General features: G+C 41.5%; 1 long non-coding RNA gene across 1 annotated transcript in view; it reads left to right on the forward strand.

The window, feature by feature from the left end:
• Positions 1 to 3,325: 3,325 nt before the first annotated feature.
• LOC132828240 (uncharacterized) overlaps positions 3,326 to 12,081 on the forward strand; it is a 43,849-nt gene continuing 35,093 nt past the window's right edge. The window contains exon 1 of the long non-coding RNA XR_009646089.1: positions 3,326 to 3,384. This is a non-coding gene — a long non-coding RNA (uncharacterized LOC132828240). The remainder of the gene's footprint in view (positions 3,385 to 12,081) is intronic.

Raw genomic sequence — 12,081 nt, forward strand, 5'->3', positions numbered from 1 at the left:
TAGAAACCACAAGATCAGCGGTGAACGGTTGAAAATGGCGAATAAAGTGGCGGTGAGCCTCTTCCTCTGCACAAATAGGACAAGAACATAAATGATTCTTCAGCTCCATGCCCTTCTATAATGTCCAGAGTAACCCGGCTCTTGGTGGTTTTCTCTACAGAGAGAAACAAAGTTTGTGTTTCTGATGAGCGGAGAACCTGCTTTTACTGCTTGCGGGGATCACATGGGGTTAATTTCATTCACGTTTAGTCTGTGTTTGCAATAACACGGCTCTTATCCAAAGAGTTGATAGAACTAAACTTCGAATTGCGAGTTGGTAGCAGTTGTTGAAACCTCATTCTGTTGGGTTTAATTTGCTCCACGTTCGGCTGATTAATGCCAGGAACTGTTCAAATCCATTTACTTGGTACCTACCTCCAAGCAGGTTTATAGGCGTCAGCAACAAATGGTTTGCTGGGCTGTCCTACTGATATTTCTTTCTATAGCATTTTCACCATCGAGTTCAATGTTAATTTCCATTTGCTGTGAAATGAAACTTAAAAAACGTTTAAAATCAGTGAATTGTCTGAAGTGTTACTTAAGAAAAGAACAGCATTTATGATGTTTAGTATGGAAGACATAAGGGAGTTTATAGATTGATTAGTCATTTTAGAAACACTGACATTGACATTCTTTCAGAGTACTTGACCTTGAGTTCTAGGCTTCTGAACTGGACCCACCTTATCACTGTCCAGTAAGAACAAACATTTAGAAGTTGCAGATACGTTCCAAAAAGTCCATGATGTGGAGGAGCCAGTGTTGGACCGGGGTGTACAGATTTAAACATTACACAAGAGCTGAAAATGTGTTGCTGCAAAAGCGCAGCAGGTCAGGCAGCATCCAAGGAGCAGAAGAATTGATGTTTCGGGCATGAGCCCTTCTTCAGGAAGGGCTCATGCCTGATCTGCAGTCCTCACTTTCTCCTAAACATTACACATCACCAGATTACAGTCCAGCAGATTTATTTGGAAACACTAACTGTCAGAGCGCTGCTCTTTCATCAAGTGGTTGAGGTGTGCTTCCAAATAAACCTGTTGGAGTATAACCTGGTGCTGTGTGATTTTTAAACTTTGTCCCAAAAGGGTGTTAGCCTGCAGGCAGCACAATATGATAGGAAAGGGAATTAGATGATTGTGCATTAAAATTGGAGCAATCAATCTGATAACTCATTAACCTCCCAAATAGAAGTAGGCAATTCAACCCATCAAAAATTTTATTCAGTCACATTATGGCTAATCAATTTAATTTTGCCTGCTGTTTCTTTATATCTCTTGACATCCTTAACAACCAAAAATCCATCAATTCCAGTCATGGGATTTCAATAGTTTTAGCAATCAAAACTTTTTGAGTGAAAGTTTAAGATTTACACCCCAGATTAGGAGGAAAAATATGGCCTTGCTTGATTTTAAGAATTTTTTCCACCAGTTTCTTTATATTTCCCCATATGTCCCATAAGTTTGTAAATATTTGATTAGACAACTTATTACCAATGTTTTATTACATTAAAGATAATACAGGAGTGTTATCAATCAGTTTGACAATGAGCTGCATAAGTATATATTCAAAAAATGACCAAAAGAGTGGTTTTGAGGCACTTCTTAAGTAAGGATAGAGAAAAAGAGAGGCTTGAGGTCATGGCCATTAATGGTGGAGCAGACAAAGTAGGGGATACTCAAGAGCCTAGACTTGATGGAGGGCTCTGAGTTGGTGAGCGGCAATGACATGGAAGGATTAGAAAACATAGATTGAAATTTTTCATAAGTGTGTATAACATTGTTAAGATGTTGTTCACCTGATAGTGTAGATCAGAGGGCAGAAATAGTTGTCTAAATTGAGGGAGTATACTCCGCATTCATAAAAATTATCTTCATAAATTGCACTTTTAAACCCTCACATGAGATTTTGTTCTGTACCACCTCCAAGGCCAGTGTTTGTTGAAAGCAGTACCACAAATGTAGTCTAATCAAGATGCTGTACAAATGGTGTACAACATAATTTCCTTTGTATTCCATTTTCCTAATGTAAAAATCAACATTGTATCAGTCTTTTTGATTACTTTTTGCATCTATTCCCGACTTTACTGTGTACCCAGATGCCCACATCCCTTAACAGCTCCCAGTAATGTAAGCCATTAAAAAAAGTGATTTGTCTTTTTTGGATTAAAAGTAGGTATTTCAACTGAAAGACAGTTATTTATTATTCAGTGAGTCTAGGACTGGTTCCTGAATCAGTGTATTTCCTGACACAGAATATTTTGGAAAATGAAGCCAGGTTGATAATTTATGTAAGACTGGGAAACTAGTTGTGGAATTATGACTGCAGCATTCTTAAGCTTAATGCAAGGATGGAAAAAACAGGTCAAACATCAAACATTAGTGGAGTTTTTTCAGTCATTCTTTAGTGATGTTTCAAAATGGGTTTTGCCAAAATTAGCAAGGTAGAGAATTTAAACAAATTGATAAATTTGCTGTGGATAATAATCAGTTTTGAATGTGATTGTATCCAGTGCAATTTGCCAATTGCTGTTTAAAATGTCTGTTTGGCAGTTGTATTGTAAACCATTTTTCACATTTCTTCAGACTGCTGCAAGTTATCTAGATATTGGGCAGGAAAAGGCATTCTACTCAGTGATTCACCTGATTGAGTTTGAATTTTGTGTGTGTTTATCATTATTTTGTAAGAATAGAGCAAGCTACACCAGTTCATTTAGTCTGCTCCTGCTCCTATTTCTTGTGACTAAAACTCATTTTTGAAGCAGAGCAAAAAAAAGTTAACTGTTATATAAAGACAGTTTGAATTGTGTTTGTTTAGACAATTCAAGTTGGTACTTTTTCAATTTCTAAGGTCAATGCAAATAAATAAATCATTAAAGTTGAAAGCACAGTTTATATTTCTTACCTGAAGCATTGCTAAAGGGAAGCACGAAGTTGAAGCCTTTCCTCTTGCGTTCATCAGAATGAGGAATCTTTGCTCTAGTCAGTTTCTTCCAGTTCAAGATGAAACAAGTAGTTAAAGCTTGTCATCTTGAACGGGAAGAACCTGACTTGAGCAAAGACTCCTCATCCTCATTGAATGCAAGATGAAAAGATTCACCTACTTGTTCTCTTTAGCAATAGTTAAATTTCTGTACCATCAAGCAATTATTTATTGCTTTGATAAAATTTGCGCACAGAGACTTAAAGCGCAATGCTTTATTATAATTTGTTTCATTATAAGCAATTTATTGAATTTTACTTTGAAACCTATGAAAGATACCTTTTTTGTTACTAATTTAAACTCTATTTATGTTGAGGCTGAAAGTGAAGAGGAGTTGGACACAGGAGATGCACAGATCGCTTCAGAAAGGTATTGATATTTCTTCAGATTTAAGATTGACTTGTAAATCTTTTGAAAGTATTATTGCAGATAATATACTATTTCTGAAAAATAACATCATCAAGTTTCATTTGAATTGATGATAAATCTCTACATAATGCTTCTTCCAATTGGTGTAGAAAATAGAGGTGGTGAGCATACAGTCTGTATTCTGGTTAGGGGACTCCAATGCCCACCAAGAATGGTGGCTCAGTAGCACCATTACTAACTGGTTAGCTATGTTTTAAAGGACATAACTACTAGACTCGGTGCTGCATTTGGTGGTGAGGCAGCAGCATCAGCAAGAAACCAACTTGACCATGTATTCAATAATCTACCTGTTGCGATGCATTTATTTGTAATCGTATTCTTTAGCACAGTCCTTGTGATAAAATACCCACTTTTTCTTGAGAGTATTCTTCTTTGTGATTGCTGGCAACACCAACCTGCAAAATGGGATAGATTTTGAACAGATCAATAACTCAAAACTAGGCATCATGAGGCACTGCAGGCACTGTGTGCCTTCAGCAACAGCAACAACATTGTATTAAATGCAGTCTGTTACCTTGAGGCCTGTATGTCCTCCACTATTACAGGATCAAACCTGGTTTAATGAAGAGTGCAGGAGGGCATCCTGGGAGCTGCTGTAGACACCTGTGAACCATGTGTCAATTTGGTGAAGCTACAACACAAGACTACTTGAATACCAAAAATCGAACTGGTTGCAATAGACAGATCCCAATGCAATAGATTAGATCTAAACTCCGCAAACCTGCCACGTGCAACAATGAATATTGATGGGCAATTCAGCAATTGACAGGAGAAGACTCCACAAGAATCCCTATCTTTAGAGCTAGGGAAATCCATTAGAGTTCAATGGAGAAGATATAAAAGAAGCATTTGGAACCACCTTCAGCCAGAAGTGTCAAATGGGTGATCAATTTTGATTTCCCCCTGAAGACTGTAGTATTGCTTGTGCCAAGTTTCAGCCAATTCAATTCACTTCACATGATATCATGGTAAAGCTAAAATCCCAAAATACTGCAAAGGCTATGGGCCTTAACAATAAAAGTACAGAAAATTTTGCTCCAGTACTAACTGCTCCTAATTAGCTTTATCTATTGATTTCAAAGAGACCTTGGAGTGCAGGTTCATAGCTCCTTGAAAGTCGAGTCGCAGGTAGATAGGATAGTGAAGAAGGTGTTTGGTATATACTTTCCTTTATTGGTCAAAGTATTGAGTTACAGGAGTTGGGAGGTCATGTTGTGGCTGTACAGGACATTGGTTAGGCCGCTGTTAGAATGTTGCATGCAATTCTGGTCTCCTTATAGGAAAGATGTTGTGAAACGTGAAAGGGTTCAGAAAAGATTTACAAAGATGTTGCCAGGGTTGAAGGATTTGAGCTATAGGGAGAGGCTGAACAGGCTGGGGCTGTTTTCCCTGGAGCCTCGGAGGCTGAGGACTGACCTTATAGAGGTTTACAAAATTATGAGGGGCATGGATAGGGTAAATAGGCAAAGTCTTTTCCCTGGGATTGGGGAGTCCAGAACTCTTCTTTGAACCCTTTCCAGCTTAATAATAATCTTCCTATAACTGGTTGCCAGAACTGGACACAGTTCTCACTAATGTCCTGTACAACCTCAATATGACTTCCTAACTCCTATACTCAAAGGATCGAGCAATGAAGGCAAGCTTGCTTAATACATTTTTAACCATCCTGTCGATATGTGAAGGAAACTTCAAGGAATTATATCCCTGAACCCCTAAGCCCCTCTGTTCTAAAGCACTACCCAAGGAGAAAGCGAGGACTGCAGATGCTGGAGATCAGAGATGAAAAATGTGGTGCTGGAAAAGCACAGCAGGTCAGCATCTGAGGAGTAGCAGAGTCAACGTTTCAGGCATAAGCCCAATCCTGATGAAAGCTTTATGTTCAAAACATCGACTCTTCTGCTCCTTGGATGCTGCCTGACCTGTTGTGCTTTTCCAGCGTCATATTTTTTGACTATCATCTCCAGCATCTGCAGTCCTCACTTTCTCCCATTAATTATCTAAGTCCTACCCTTGCTTGTTGTAGCAAAGTGCAATACCTAGTATTTATCCAGATTGAACTCCATTTGCCATGTTTCTGCCCTTCTAATCCATTTGATCAAGATTCCTTTGTAGTCTTAGAAAACCTTCTTCACTGTTTCCTGTGCCACTAATTTTGGTGTCGTCTGCAAACTTACTAACTGTGCCTTCTATATTCTCATCCAAATCATTTATGTAAGTGCCAAACCAAAGACGACCCAGAATCGATCCCTGTGGAACACTGCTGGTGACAGGCCTCCAGTCCGAAAAACAATCCTGCATCATCACTCTGTCTCCTGCCGTTAGGCCAATTATTTATCCATTCTGCAAGCTTACCCTGAATTCCATGCTACTTAACTTTACTAAATAGCATAAGAATTGGAACCTTGTCGAAGGCTTTACTAAGGTCCACGTAAACAACGCCTACTGCTCTAGCCTCATTACTCTGCTTGGTAACTTCTTCAAAAAACTCAAATCAAGTCTGTGAGACACGATTTTCCTGCACAAAACTATGTTTCCTATCCTGAATTTTTGTTTCTCTGAATGTCCATAAATCCTATCTGACAAAATCACCTCCAACAATTTACCCACAACCAAATTCAGAGACAGGTCTATAATTCCCTGGTTTCTCCTTGCAACTGTTCTTAAAGGTACAACATTAGCTACCCTCCAGTTATCAGGCACCTTGCCTGTATTTGTAGATGATGCACATTTTTCTGCAAGGGGCTTTACTATTTCCCCTCACCTCCCACAGCATTCTGGGATATGTTAGATCAGGACCTAGAGATTTATCCACCTTTATATTTTTGAAGACCTCTAGTATGCCCTCTTCTGTTATGTAAACTGTTTTTTAAAATGTCATGATGTATTTCTGTGCCTTCTCTAATCTCCATTTCTTTCTCCACAGTAAAAACTGACATGAAATATTCATTTAGTATCACTCCCATCTCTTGGGATCCAACACAAACATGACCTTCTTGATCGTCAAGGAACCCTACCCTTTCTCTAGTTACCCTCTTGCTCTTAATGTACTTGTAGAATCCCTTTGGATTATCCTTAACCTTATCTGTCAATGCTATTTCATATCTTATCTCATATCTCATAACTTTGCTTTCCTGATTTCTTCCTTAAGAATGCTCCTATCTGTTTATATTGATCAAGAGATTCATTTGAACCAATTTGTCTATATCTAAAGTAAGATTTTCTGTAATTTTTGAGAAGATTTGTAGCTCCGGTTGAGGTTCAGGTTGTAAGTTTGCTCGCTGAGCAGGAATGTTTGTTTTCAGATGTTTCGTCACCATAGTAGGTAACATCGTCAGTGAGCCTCTGGTCAAGCACTGGTGTTATGTCCTGCTTTCTATTTATGTGTCTTGGTTTTTTAAGATGATAAAGTTGGTTCTGTCTGGTGTTTGTGTCCTTGGTTCCTCTAGTAGTGCAGTCAGTGTTTCTTTGGCCAGGTTAATTGATGCGAACAGGGCTGTTACGTCAAAGGATACTATTATTTTGTCCTCTTCCACCTTTGGTGTCTTTGGTGTTCAGGAATTCTTGGGTGGAGTGAATAGAGTGGCATGAGTCTTCTGCCAGGTATTTCAGTTTTCAGTGGAGTTCCTTGGTTAGTCTGTGTTGGTGTTCCAAGTAGTGAGACTATGGGCCTGAGGAGAAAGTGAGGACTGCAGATGCCAGTGATCAGAGCTGAAAATGTGTTGCTGGAAAAGCTCAGCAGGTCAGGCAGCATCCAAGGAGCAGGAGAATCGACGTTTCAGGCATGAGCCCTTCTTCAGGAATGAGGAGAGTGTGCCAAGCAGGCTAAGATAAAAGGTAGGGTGGAGGGACTTGGGGGAGGGGCTTTGGAAATGCGATAGGTGGAAGGAGGTCAAGGTGAGGGTGATAGGCCGGAGAGGTCAGGAAGAAAATTGCAGGTTAGGAAGGTGGTGCTGAGTTCGAGGATTGGGACTGAGACAAGGTGGGGGGAGGGGAAATGAGGAAACTGGAGAAATCTGAGTTCATCCCTTGTGGTTGGAGGGTTCCTAGGCGGAAGATGAGGTGCTCTTCCTCCAGCTGTCATGTTGTTATGGTCTGGCGATGGAGGAGTCCAAGGACCTGCATATCCTTGGTGGAGTGGGAGGGGGAGTTGAAGTGTTGAGTCACTGGGTGGTTGGGTTGGTTGGTCCGGGTGTCCCAGAGATGTTCTCTGAAACGTTCCACTACATCTACTGGATCTCCCTCGTTCATCTTCAGAGTTATATCCTCAAAAAATTCCAGAAGATTAGTCAAGCATGATTTCCCTTCATAAATCCATGCTGACTCTGACCTATCCTGTTACTACTATCCAGATGTGTCCTTTATAATAGACTCCAGCATCTTTCCCACCACTGAGGTCAGACTAACTGGTCTATAATTTCCTGCTTTCTCTCTCTCCCACTTTTCTTAAAAAAGTGGTACAACATTAGCCACCCTCCAATCTGCAGGAACTGATCCCGAATCTATCGAACTCTGGAAAATAATCACCAACGCATCCATGATTTCTCGAGCCACCTCCTTCAGTACCCTGGGATGTAGACTGTCAGGCCCCGGGGACTTATCAACCTTCACATCTAACAGTCTCTCCAGCACCAATTCCTGGCAAATATAAATTCCCTTCAGTTCAGGTCCTTCAGCCACTGTTACCTCAGGGAGATTGCTTGTGTCTTCCCCAGTGAACACAGATCTGAAGTACCAATTCAATTCTTCTGCCATTTCTTTGTTCCCCGTAATATATTCCCCTGTTTCTGTCTTCGAGGACCCAATTTTAGTCTTAACCATTTTTTTGCCTTTCACATACCTAAAAAAGCTTTTACTATCCTCCTTTATATTTTTGGCCAGTTTATCTTCGTACCTCATTTTTTTCTCTGCATATTTCCTTCTTAGTAATCCTCTGTTGTTCTTTAAAAGCTTCCCAGTCCTCTGTTTTCCCACTTATCTTTGCTATATTATGCCTTTTCTCTTTTAACTTTATATGTTTCTTAACTTCCCTCGTCAGCCATGGCCGCCCATGCCTCCTCCTGGGATCTTTCTTCCTTTTAGGAATGAACTGATCCTGCATCTTCTGCATTATACACAGAAATATCTGCCATTGTTCCTCCACTGTCATCCTGCTAAGGTATTGCACCATTGAACTTTGACCTCCCTCATAGCTCCATAGTTTCCTTTATTCAACTGAAATATTGTCACTTCCGATTGTACCCTCTCCCTCTCAAATTGTAGATTCCCAATGGCTCCTTCACTTCGAGGTCCCTGGTCAATTCTGGTTCATTACACAATACTAGATCCAGAATTGCCTTCTCCCTGGTAGGCTCCAGCGCCAGCTGTTCTAAGAATCCATCTCGGAGGCACTCCACAAAGTCTCTTTCTTGAGGTCCAATACCACCCTGATTCTCCCAGTCTACCTGCATGTTGAAATCCCCCATAACAACTGTAGTAACATCTTTGCGACAGGCCAATTTCAGCTCCTGATTCAACTTCCATCCGACATCCAGACTACTGTTTGGGGGCCTGTAGATAACTCCCAAGAAAGTTTTTTTTACCCTTAGAATTCCTCAGCTCTATCCATACTGACTCTACATCCCCTGATTATAGGTTCCCCTGCGCAAGGGACTGAATACCATCCCTTACCAGCATGGCCACCCCACCCTCTCTGCCCATCAGTCTGTCCTTACGATAGCATGAGTAGCCTTGAATATTCATTTCCCAGGCCCTGTCCACTTGAAGCCATGTCTCTGTTATCCCCACAATATCGTATCTGCCAATTTCTAAAAGAGCCTCAAGCTCATCCACCTTATTTCTAATGCTTTGTGCATTCATATATAGTATTTTTAATTTGTTACTACCCTCACTCACCCTTCCCATCAACTCCTATTTCACTCAACCATACAGCATGATCCCTTTTTGAGTTTTCTGCCTCATTGATACGTTGTCTTTCTTGACTTCCCTTGTTCTAACTTTCCCTTCAATTTCCTTCTTAAACATCCAGTTTGTCCTCCCCCCCCCGCGACTGAGTTTAAACGTAGCTGCGTTGCAATAGCAAACCTGCCTGCCAGAATGCTGGTCCCCAACCTATTAAGGTGCAAACCGCGTCTCTTGTATAATTTATGCTTACCATGAAACACACCCCAGTGATCCAAGAATTTCAATCCTTGCTTCCTGCACCAGTTCCCCAGCCACACGTTCAAGTCCATTATCTCCCTGTTTCTGGCCTCACCAGCCCGAGGAACTGGAAACAAACTGGAGATAACCACCCTGGACATCCTGCTTTTCAGCCTTCTTCCTAGTTCTCTGAAGTCCCGCTCTAGTATGTTCCTCCTCTTCTTCCCGACATCATTTGTGCCGACATGTACCACCACTTCTGCCTCTTCACCTTCGTCCTTGAGGATTTTCTGCATTCTGTCCGCGATGTCTTTAACCCTGGCACCAGGAAGGCAACACACCATCCTTAAGTTCCGTCTGCTGCCACAAAACCCCCGGTCAGTTCCTCTCACTATGAAGTCCCCTATTACCACAGCTCTGTGCGATGTCCGACTCTTCCGTCTGCCTCCACGCCAACTTTTGATTGACAGACCTGGCCGCCTTGCGGACTGGCAGTGTCGTCAGTCTCTACTGTTTCCAAAATATTCAACTTGTTCCTGACAGGTACTTCCCCCGGAGTCTCTTGCACCTGCCTTCTCTCTGCCTTCCTCATCGTCTGCTCTCTTCTGCTCTCTTCTGGTATGGTCGGTGTAATAACCTCGCTGAAGGTCTTGTCCAGAAAGATCTCGTTCTCTCGGATGAGTCTAAGGTCCTTGAGTTATTTCATCAGCGCTGCAATATGCTCTGTCAGTAGCTGAAAGTGCACACACTTTCCACACTTATACGAGCCAGACACACCAGAGTCGTTGACCTCCCACATCAAGCACATAGCGCACTGAACCAGCTTGGCAGTCATGTCTTCACCCTCTTCAACTGTGGCGTAATCACTTCACTCAACCTCCTTGTATTTTAGTTAGTTCGTAGAAGCAGGGTGTATTGGGTCTATCCGGTTTCATTTTTTGGAAGTCTGTCTTGTTTAATTGTCCTGATTTCTGAAGCCTTTTCAATGTGAATGTGAACCGGTTTTCTAGTTGTGGAGTATGGTCTATCACGAAGTGTCGGTATGCAAGCAGTGAGTTTGCTTTTTCAATGTACTCCGCTCCATTTAGAATGACGGTCATGTGCTCTTTGTCTGCAGGTAGATTACAATGTTTTTGTCTTTTTTGAGTCTTTCTAGGGCTTTCCTATGTGTTGAGTGTGTTCCCTTCCTTTTTCTTGCATAGTATTGGTGCAACTCTTTATCTGATGGTCTGCTGGGTTTCTTCTTAGCCCGTTGTCCTTCAGGGTTGATCATAATGCTGCTAGGAAGTCCTTTTTGTCCACATCTCTTTATTTGTTGTTTGACCCTTTCACTGGGATGGCTTTTTCCGTATCCGTTAGTGGTCGGTCTGATAATTTTTTTTATCCAAGATTCTGTGCTATTCTTTTTTGAGAGTTTGTTCAGTTTTTCATGTAGTGTTAGTTTTTAAATGTTCTGTATTTGCTGCTGATAATGCATATGGCTCGTTCTAGTGTCTGTCCATTCATGGTCTGTTGCCTTCGTATATAAAGTTCTTTTTTGGCATGAAATTTCCCAGTTGTCTTCATGGAGTCAGTTGTGGGCATTGTTAATAGTTTCTTGCAACGTTGCGCGGACGTTCTGTTCTGCTATTCTTTTGGCTCGTGGGATGTTGAGTGGTATTTAAGACCTGATTCCTGAGAAATTCATGCAGGAAGTACAGTTGTTCGTGGGTGACGCTCAGTCTGATGGCGTTGATTTCCCATCTTTGTGCTAGTTTTAGCGTTTTGTGTCCATCGGTGTTTGTGATTTGAGAAGATTTGTAGCTCAGGTTGAGGTAAGTTTGCTCACAGAGCTGGAAGGTTTGTTTTCACACGTTTTGTCACCATACTAAGTAACATCATCAACGAGCCTCTGGTGAAGTGCTGGTGTTATGTCCTACTTTCTGCGTGTGTTTTGGTTTCTTAAGAACTCCCAAGCAGCGTTAGAATCAACACTGAAGAACAATGGTGCAACTCTGTCTGATGGTCTGCTAGGTTTCTAACAATAAGCAGGAAAAAAACGAAGGGAACGCACTCAACACAGGAAAGGAAAGCCCTAAAAAAACTCAAAGACACAAACGTTGCAATCATACCTGCAGACAAAGGGTGCATGACTGTTATTTTAAACAGAGTACAGAGGAACCTCGATTATCTGAATACCAATTATCCAAAAATTGGATAATCCGGAGATGATCTCGAGGTCCCGATGGAAGCATTACATCAAAGACTTATTTTCAACAGTGATGGTGTCTTTTGTTTACGGTGATTAAACAGGCACTGTCTCCAAATGACTGGTTTCTCTCTCTGTCTCTGTCTCTGTTTCTCTCTGTCGCTGTCTCTCCCTCGCTCTCTCTCTCTCCCCCCTCCCCCTCCCCCTCCGTCTCTCTCTCTCTCTCTCTCTCTCTCTGTCTCTCTCCCCCTCCGTCTCTCTCTCTCTCTCTCCCCCCTCCGTCTCTCTCTCTCTCTCTCTCTCTCTCTCTC

The sequence above is a fragment of the Hemiscyllium ocellatum genome, chromosome 2 (assembly GCF_020745735.1).
Source record: "Hemiscyllium ocellatum isolate sHemOce1 chromosome 2, sHemOce1.pat.X.cur, whole genome shotgun sequence".
Taxonomy (NCBI): Eukaryota; Metazoa; Chordata; class Chondrichthyes; order Orectolobiformes; family Hemiscylliidae; genus Hemiscyllium; species Hemiscyllium ocellatum.